An 8,375-nucleotide genomic window follows, 5' to 3' on the forward strand; every position below is an offset into this window, starting at 1 on the left:
TATAAGCAGTGCCTTTTCCGGGCCTGGGGTCTTCCTCCATTTTCTTTTGGAATAAACGTTTGCTGCGGAAGGATCCTAGTGTGATGTCAGTGTGTGTTCTTGCTGGCGAGACGATTACACATGGGCCACACATGTCTCAGCACACAGTTGGAAGAAAGTCTAGAGCCTCCTCCATGATGCTTGTTGTCCTGCTGACAGCAGCCTTCCTGGCCCTGAGCTCATCTCAGCATACAGGTAAAGGTACCAAGGATTACAAGGAGGAATCTGGAGACATTCAAGGAAAAGAGAGAAGAAAGTAGGAGATAAATGACATACACGGGTGAGAAGAAAGTACCAACATAGATAAGGACAATTGAATTATAAGCAGAGTCATAGTGACATGTCCCCTGTACCTCACCAAGCCAATAACCCTGTTCTGAAAGATATCTTTAGCCCCTCTGAACACCCACGCTCCGGTGGCATCCCCTTCCCCACGTCCTGCCGTTTTGAGTTTATAACCCCTGTGTGAAGAAGTAAAAATTATTATTTGATTTAAAAATAAACAAATAAAAAAAAAAGACAGGCCCACAGGATTTCTGTGATAAAGGTTGGAATAGTTATGTATTTAGCAGATAACATGATCTTTTTACTTAATATTCCACCTGAAATCCACAAAATTCTTGAAGAAAGAATACAATGACCCATTTTGTGTTCAGTAAAATGCTCAGAACTATGTAAAGAAACATAAAAACCAGACATATTTGTCAGCCTATTCTCATAGTCAGAGCAAATACTGGGTGCAGCCAGCTTAGTGGCTGTATGGGTAGCTTAGCATATAGTGGGTTCCAGAAATTTGTTATGGAACAATACATCAGGATTAATTGAAAGAATAGAAATATCTATGTTTTCATTTTCCCTTTGTTGTCCTCTTTGATTATAAAGCATCAAGAACAAGAAGGAGAAATGCTAGGCTATCCTTGTTTCCTCTTTGACCCACATGTTACTAGATGATTGTCTTTGATTAATGGAAAACAGGAGCAAATAGTCTCCAGGCATTAAATATATTTATTGTACAATATTATTAATATTTCAGCATTGAAGTATATAGATATTAAACATCTAAATTATATTCCAATCCAGGGACAGCAAACTCTAAGACCCTTTGCTCATGTAGCAAATTTATGACATGCCCTGAAGTACTATTTGCAACCCTCTTGATGTAAATGTAGTTTTCTTTCAATTATTACATTTTGACATTGGAAATACCTAGTGTGGCAAGTAAGTAACCACACCTTCTTGATTGCCACCTGTAGTGGAAATACTTGAATCAGGATTTAAAATATAAAAACATCTGTATTTTTGGAAAGTATAATTAGGAGGACAAGATGAGTATGTCGGGGAGATGAAGTCAGCTGTTGGCAGACAGGTTCTGAGAGAAAGTACTGTGTGATGAGGTCAGGGAAAGAAAACAAGGGGAAAGTCTTTTTATCAATGTGCTCATATCTTCTGGTCGTTTCTATGCAGATTCTGTGCAGCAAAACCTAGGGTTAGATTCAGATCTCCCTACTGCTGAAGCAAATTCAGGGAGTCCTCAAGAGACTGAATCTTCACCATTAGCAAGTGGAGAACCTTCTGCCAATCCTGGGAGTGGAGAGGAACACGAACCACAAGAACAACTACAAGTAGAGAGTGAAGAACCTTCTAACACTACTAGAAATGATCTGGAAAGTCAATGGGAGCAAGAAAACATAAAACAGGTTCAAAATGAACCTTCTTATTCTCCTGAAAACCCACAAGGAAAACCCCAACAAGGAGATTCAGTGCAGGAACCCTCTCTTCCTAAGTGCTATTATTATATAAGCAGAATACTGCCCAAAGTACTCTTGGCCTTGGAGGAAGACCATTAGGACCACGTCTTGCAAGATACACCATATATTATTAACCAGTAAGGACTTGAATAAACTAGGTAAGATGAAATAGTCAGATTTAATAAATATAATGACATTGAGTCCATATTTCCAAATCTTAGTGTCAAAATGAGATAACTGTCAGCATAAGGACACAGTTTAACCTCAGCTCCATTTCAAATCATAGCATTCAGTCAGCACAAGCTGATTCAGCATTGAGGGTCTAAGTCGAACTTGTACAATAGCAACCTAGCTACACAGCTTCTTAACACTCCATTGCTCCTTTATTTTTTATTTATTTTAATCATAAATTTTGTAACAATGATTAATCTTTTAGTTGATGTTGTTCATAGAATTACAGAAGCAACCTCCCTTTGGTCCCATTTTCATTGAATTAACCTTCATTGACCTCTGATCTTATGTGTGTACAATTTGCCCCCCTCACACAGAGATGTTTAGATCCATTTTCTCTTAGTGATACCTCACAGATACCTATAACCTTGATCAGAATTTCAATATATTCTTCTAAATTTATATAGGCCCATGTTGGTCAGTATCTATCATCCTAGGAGTACACATAGCTGAATATCATAATTATATATTATACTATGTTCTCATTATTTTCCTCAAAGCCATTAATCTTAATCGTTTGGCAGCATCCCTTGAAATATTAGTATGTGAACGTGAGTGCATATTATATAAAATTAAGGTTTACATGAAAAATATTTTCTGGAGACCATTAGGTTACTAATTACCAAAACCACACTTCTTAGAAAACTTCATTGATTTATAAGTCTGCAGATCTCCCACAGCAAGCTTTGCTTGGTTTTATTTTGCTGTTTTTGTTCTCAGGACTTTTAGTTGCACACTATTAAAGGGCATGGTCTTTCATGATCTGTTTACAGTCTCTTCTGTTAATAAATACTTAGATTAGTTTAAAGTTTTAAATAACTCAAACCATATAGCATGAAAGTACTTTGGAAATACAGCCTGGAACTTTTAACATCAGAAATAATGAATGAAGAAAGTAAGATATGCATTCACATTCATCTTTTAAGAAATACCTTAGTTCCATTGCTTTCTCAGTGCCTGATATGAGTAAACCTAAGAAAATGGGGAAGGAATGAAGGATAGTAGATGGAGGAAGAAGTGGGTGTGGCCTCCCATCCCTCTCATTGAAGGGGGAATTATAGCAAGTAAGAAATTACAGCATGTCTTAATTTTCAATAACTGTTCCCTTTTTTCATTTCAGAGTGTGCCTGCGAAGATTATGTCCTTCAGAAACAGGTCAATGAATCACTGTTTATTGTCTTTACTATTTCAATTAAAACTTTAGCATGCAATTTCTGAGTGGTGTTTGTATATTTTAGAAAGGGTGGGGAGGGAATTTGAGAGTTGTAGCAACAACCAAACAACACCTAGAAAAACTCATCATGAAAACTTGCAAATATTTTCATCTTATTTTCTCACAACAAAGGGAACAAATAAAAACACTTTATTGCCTTTTCTTGGATGATTCTTCCTTGGAGTCTGCAATACAAATTTATATTTTAATATATAATTTTAAGCTTTCTTCTTGAGTTTTTTCCAGTTTAACGAAAACTGGGAGATGCTTTGAGGGAGTTGAAAACCTGAGCATTTGTAACATTCCCTATTTCTTGTTTGTGATTTTCAAGTCCTGTGTTGTGTTTCCTGCTTCACTCTATTTTGGGGGGAACTAATGGAAGTATTTTTACTTATCTTAATATTACTAAAAAATCTAGTCATTAAATAATTAGCCAACTGTTACATAAATGATATTTGTGTTATTTTAAACTTAGTTCTATTGATCTGAATCTGAATAAATTGAAATTGCATTCCATGATTTAAGTACTAGGATTCTCTTCATCTCTCTCTTACCTGTAATAAATGCATTAAAAAGTGAGAAAAAGTCCAGACAATTTGTCCAGAAGAACTTCATACAGTTAATGTTTATCTGATGCCATGCTGTGGTATAGGTTGATTTATTTTCATGATGATATGAATTTTAAAGATTTAATTATATATATACATACACACTGAAAGAGGGTATTAAATCCCTTTACTGATGGTTTGTAACCTAGCATGTGTTGCTCTGATTTGAACTCAGGACCACTGGAAGAACAGTCAGTACTCTTAAATACTTAGCCATTTCTCCAGCCAGATGAATTTTTTTCTTTTTTAATATATTTATCCTGCATTCAAGTAAATCATAACTTAAAGCCACAGCACTATTAAAGGAGAAGTTGTACTTAAGTACAACACTGACAGGTGTTCTTTCCCATCATGGAACAAATACATATTTTCCTAAGGTCTGGGCAAGGAAAATAACCCTTTGAAACAAACTGCCTAATAAATAGAGGCAGTGTGCAAGTAATATTTATTATCCTTTTTTTGCAAGGTAGAGGAATCCCCCAGGTGGCTAACTAACCCTCATTTCACCTGCCTGTCCTCTGGCTTTTGTCTTTCTTCCTCAATCACACCTACAAGCAAAAAGTTTTCTGTACTTCCTGCTTAGACACCTACTGGATCCTGTAGCCCTGAGCACTGCTGGCCATGAGTAACTTTCATCCAGATTCTCCAGCGAAATCAGGAGCAGAGGCACAACTCAGTGATGGCACAGTGTCATCTCTTTAAACAATAGTTTTAACTGTCAAACAAGCTCTGACATCTGACAGGCCATCTGCACTACAAAAACAAACCAAAACAGGGTATTCTTATCTTTTCCTTTGTTTGAAAAATGTTAAATAGACTATCCAAGTGGAAAAACATGAAAAATGAAAATTCAAAAGTTTTGCCAGAAAATGAACAGTCCTTCACAGGCAAATTCATTTGTTTTGGGGCTGCGAGGCCTTGTAGAGAGTGATCAGATAGTAGATGGTCCCTGCCACTGTCAGAGCCATGGTGGTTTGGTAAAGCATTTGGTCAGGAAAGTCTCATTTCAGGTGGATGGGCACCACAATCCGCTTTCTGGAAGAATTTCTGCAGGTCTGGAACTTTTTTCTTTCCAGCATAATCATATGCTGTCACCTTGGAGGTCCATTTGATCGGTGCAGCAGATATGATAGGCTGTGCTTCCTTAGAAACCATCTTTAACCCCTGTGGAGTATAGGCTTCTGAAGCCCAAGCCCTAGCTAACTTCTACATCAAACTACTAAACTTGTAGTCCACGTTGGCTAAGGCCATCTTCCCACAGCTGCTGCCAGTGCAAACGCCCTAGAAAAGAGAGAAAATATTGTTTATTAGTTGCTTTATGGATACCAGGCTGGTCTTAAGCTCAAGTTCTAACTATAGTTAACCTTCAACTTCTTCATTTTATTAATTTTTTGTTTCTTTACCTTTTTCTTATAAAATACTTCCAGACCACAGGCTCCACTCTGTCTCTTCTTCTTCCAGCTTTCTACTCCTAACCTAGTGAACTCATTTTATTCCAGAGTCACTACTTACCCCGTTTTTATTCAGAAAGCTATAGAGCTTCAAATGATATCAACCACACATAGAACAGCAGGTTGACATGAGACTAGGACTAGCCTCTCATATCAAGGCAAAATGGGGCAAACCAGTAGGAAATAAATGGTCTCATAGGAGGCAATAGAGTCAGGAAATGTTTCTATCACACTATTAGAAGTCCCAAAAAACCTACAAGTTAAACAACTTCAGTATGTATACTGAAGGCTTAGTGCAGACCAATTCTGTGTCTGAGATTATTGCATCAGTCTCTGTGAGTCACTATGAGCACTGGTTCTTTTGATTCTGTTGGTCATATTCTTGTGGTGTCCTTGAGCCTTAAGCCTACTTCAATCCTTCTTTTGCGTCTTCTGAAGGATTCTGTGATCCAAGAATAATGTTTCATCGTGGGTCTCTGCATCTGCTTACGTCCTTTCCTGGTTAAAGCTTCTCTAGTGGCTAGTATGCTACAGCCCTGTCTCTGAGTATAGCAGAATATTATTAGAAATAATTTCATTATTTCATTTTTTGCCAGTATCACTTTGTTCTATCGTAGGTCTGTAGGCTACCTAGCATCTTGTTTCTGGGACAGTAGGCATTGCCAGGCTTAGATTCTCACTATGGTATGGGATTTATGTTGGATTGGTCATTGATTGGCCAAACTACAACATGTGTGCCACTTTTACTTTGGCATATCTTGCAGGCAGGACAAATTTTAGGTTGACGTTTATGTGGCTACATCATTATCTCCACTGGAAAGTTTGACTAATTACAGAAAATGGCCAGTTCAAGATTTGTATCCTCTGTTATTTGCAATCTTCACTAGTGTCATACTTGTAGATTCCAGGAAGTTTCCATTGCTCTAAGTTTCTGCCTCACATCTGCTAAGATTCTCAGTTCCTGTCTTCTCTCTGAGGATGTTTTCCCTTCATCTATCTTTCTGTACTTCATCCTTCCTTTTCTCATTCCCCATGTGCCCACAGGTGTAATCAATTTTAACTTATCTTTCCAGGATGATCCATGTATTCCCCTTATCCGTTATTTACCACTCAGCCTCTCTGAGGTCTGTGCCCATAATTTACTGGGTAATTGTATCAAGTTTAATAGCACAGTTGTTTTTAAAAGTTTTTTTTTTAGGGATTGAGTCTGTCTTCATACTACTTGTCTGTATAATTAAAAGATGGAATACATGTGGAGCATCTTCTGACTTTTTGAACACAGCGTTTTTTTGAGATGTGGCCCAGCATAACTGTGGACATGAGCAGGGGAGTGTCTTCAGCTGGCAGGCAGCAACAGATTAAGCAATGGTGAGAAGTAATTTGAATAGGGATTGAAAGAAACCATATAATTAAGGACCTTTCCCCACAACTACACAAATGAACAGAAAGGCCAATGTAATCAGTTCCTGTAACCTGTTTCACATCTGCTCAGGACTAAAGTGCACCTGCCTATTGTATCTAATTTTGCTTTGGTTTATTGCTGCTGCTGCTGTTTTTGATGTTGCTTGAATGTGGATCTGTGTACATAGTCATGATTGACCTGGAAGTCCTTAGGTAGGGAAGAAACTGTGATGTTAGTGAGTATTGGGATTTACGGTGTTCATCACAAAGCCTAGCATGCTCATCTTTCTTATTCTCTCCTTACTTTCCTTCCTTTCTCCAGACCTCCTTCCTGGTCACTTATTTCCTTTGTAACTTTATGTAAGAAAAGAAGGTTTTTTCCATACAGAACTACCCTTAGACTTGTATGGTTCTCATCTTATAAAATATTGGCCCTACTGCAAAGGATTTCTACTTCTAATTTCACTACCAAATTTTTTCAGCTGTGTTCACATTTTGGTATATGTTGAAGTTAATTCTTTCTTCTATGAAGATTTACATTTTTATGATATTAAACATCTTTCCCTTTCCTTATAATTTCAGTTGCATGTCATACTTGACATTATCCTGTAACTAAACATTCATTTGTCTTCTCATGTTTAAACATTAAATGATATGGAACTCATCCCGATTAAAACAATATTAAATGCTTTTAAGATTTACTGCTATTGGAGTCTAGTTAAATTGATCCATTTATAATTAGAACTAAAGAATTTTGAGGAAGCATACATGTATATCTTCATCATTCAACTTCCAGTTTTACTTTCTCCCCTAATATGAAGAAAGTAATCCCATGTTTTCATGAGAAAAAGATATTTTAGTTGTATAACATATGCAACTGAAGGTAAAATCATGAGTTTCCACTAGTTAAATAGATAAATCAAAACTATAATGCAGTGATTAGTTGTAAAGTTAATACCGGTGATTCATGGAAAGGGACTGTAAACTGTATCATATTTTGTGCTTATTTAATGACATGTCCTAAATCTGACTAATCAACTAGACAGCAAACCCAGAAACCCTTGGCAACATTTTCTGTGAACGTACATGGTTCTGATGTTATATTTTCTATTCCAGTTTTTTAATCTAATGATTCCATAATTTTTTCATGTCCAGAAACCAATCTGTAAAAGTAAGTAACTGGGAGTCAGAAATCCACTGTGATCCCAGCTTTGCTCCCAAAACACTGGGACCAACATTAAAAAAGAATTGGTCTGAGGACTTGTTTTCACAGCAGCTAATAGAGAAATGAAGCTCAGAGGACTTTGCTCACTCTATCTCCAAATAGCAAAGGTTGTGAAGTGAGTCCTTTGCCACATCAGAAGCACCCCTAGGGCTTCAGAGTCAAGAGAAACTGCTCAATGAGTTATCTGAATTGATAAGAAATGTGGAAAAGAAAAGAGTAGTTTTAGGTTTTTTTTTCCTTGTATAGTTTTGGTTTGTCTTGACAACCAAAATTGTTACCTGGCCTTCATGTATGAAGGCGAGAATGATCCTACCTAGTTTTCCTCCAACCCCTACATATACACTGCAGTAGGAACAGAACCAAATAATCACACGCAGAAACATATGTACACAAACACATACAGAGAGAGAGAGAGAGAGAGAGAGAGAGAGAGAGAGAGAGAGAGAGAGAGAGAGAGAG

At 37.0% G+C, this 8,375-nt stretch overlaps 1 pseudogene; it reads right to left on the bottom strand.

Annotated features, from left to right (window-relative positions):
• Window positions 1–4,732: 4,732 nt before the first annotated feature.
• On the bottom strand, window positions 4,733–5,757 carry LOC114632384 (annotated as a pseudogene).
• Between the last annotated feature and the right edge of the window lie 2,618 nt (window positions 5,758–8,375).

Source organism: Grammomys surdaster, unplaced genomic scaffold, assembly GCF_004785775.1.
Source record: "Grammomys surdaster isolate TR1022 unplaced genomic scaffold, NIH_TR_1.0 373, whole genome shotgun sequence".
In the NCBI taxonomy this organism is placed as follows: domain Eukaryota; kingdom Metazoa; phylum Chordata; class Mammalia; order Rodentia; family Muridae; genus Grammomys; species Grammomys surdaster.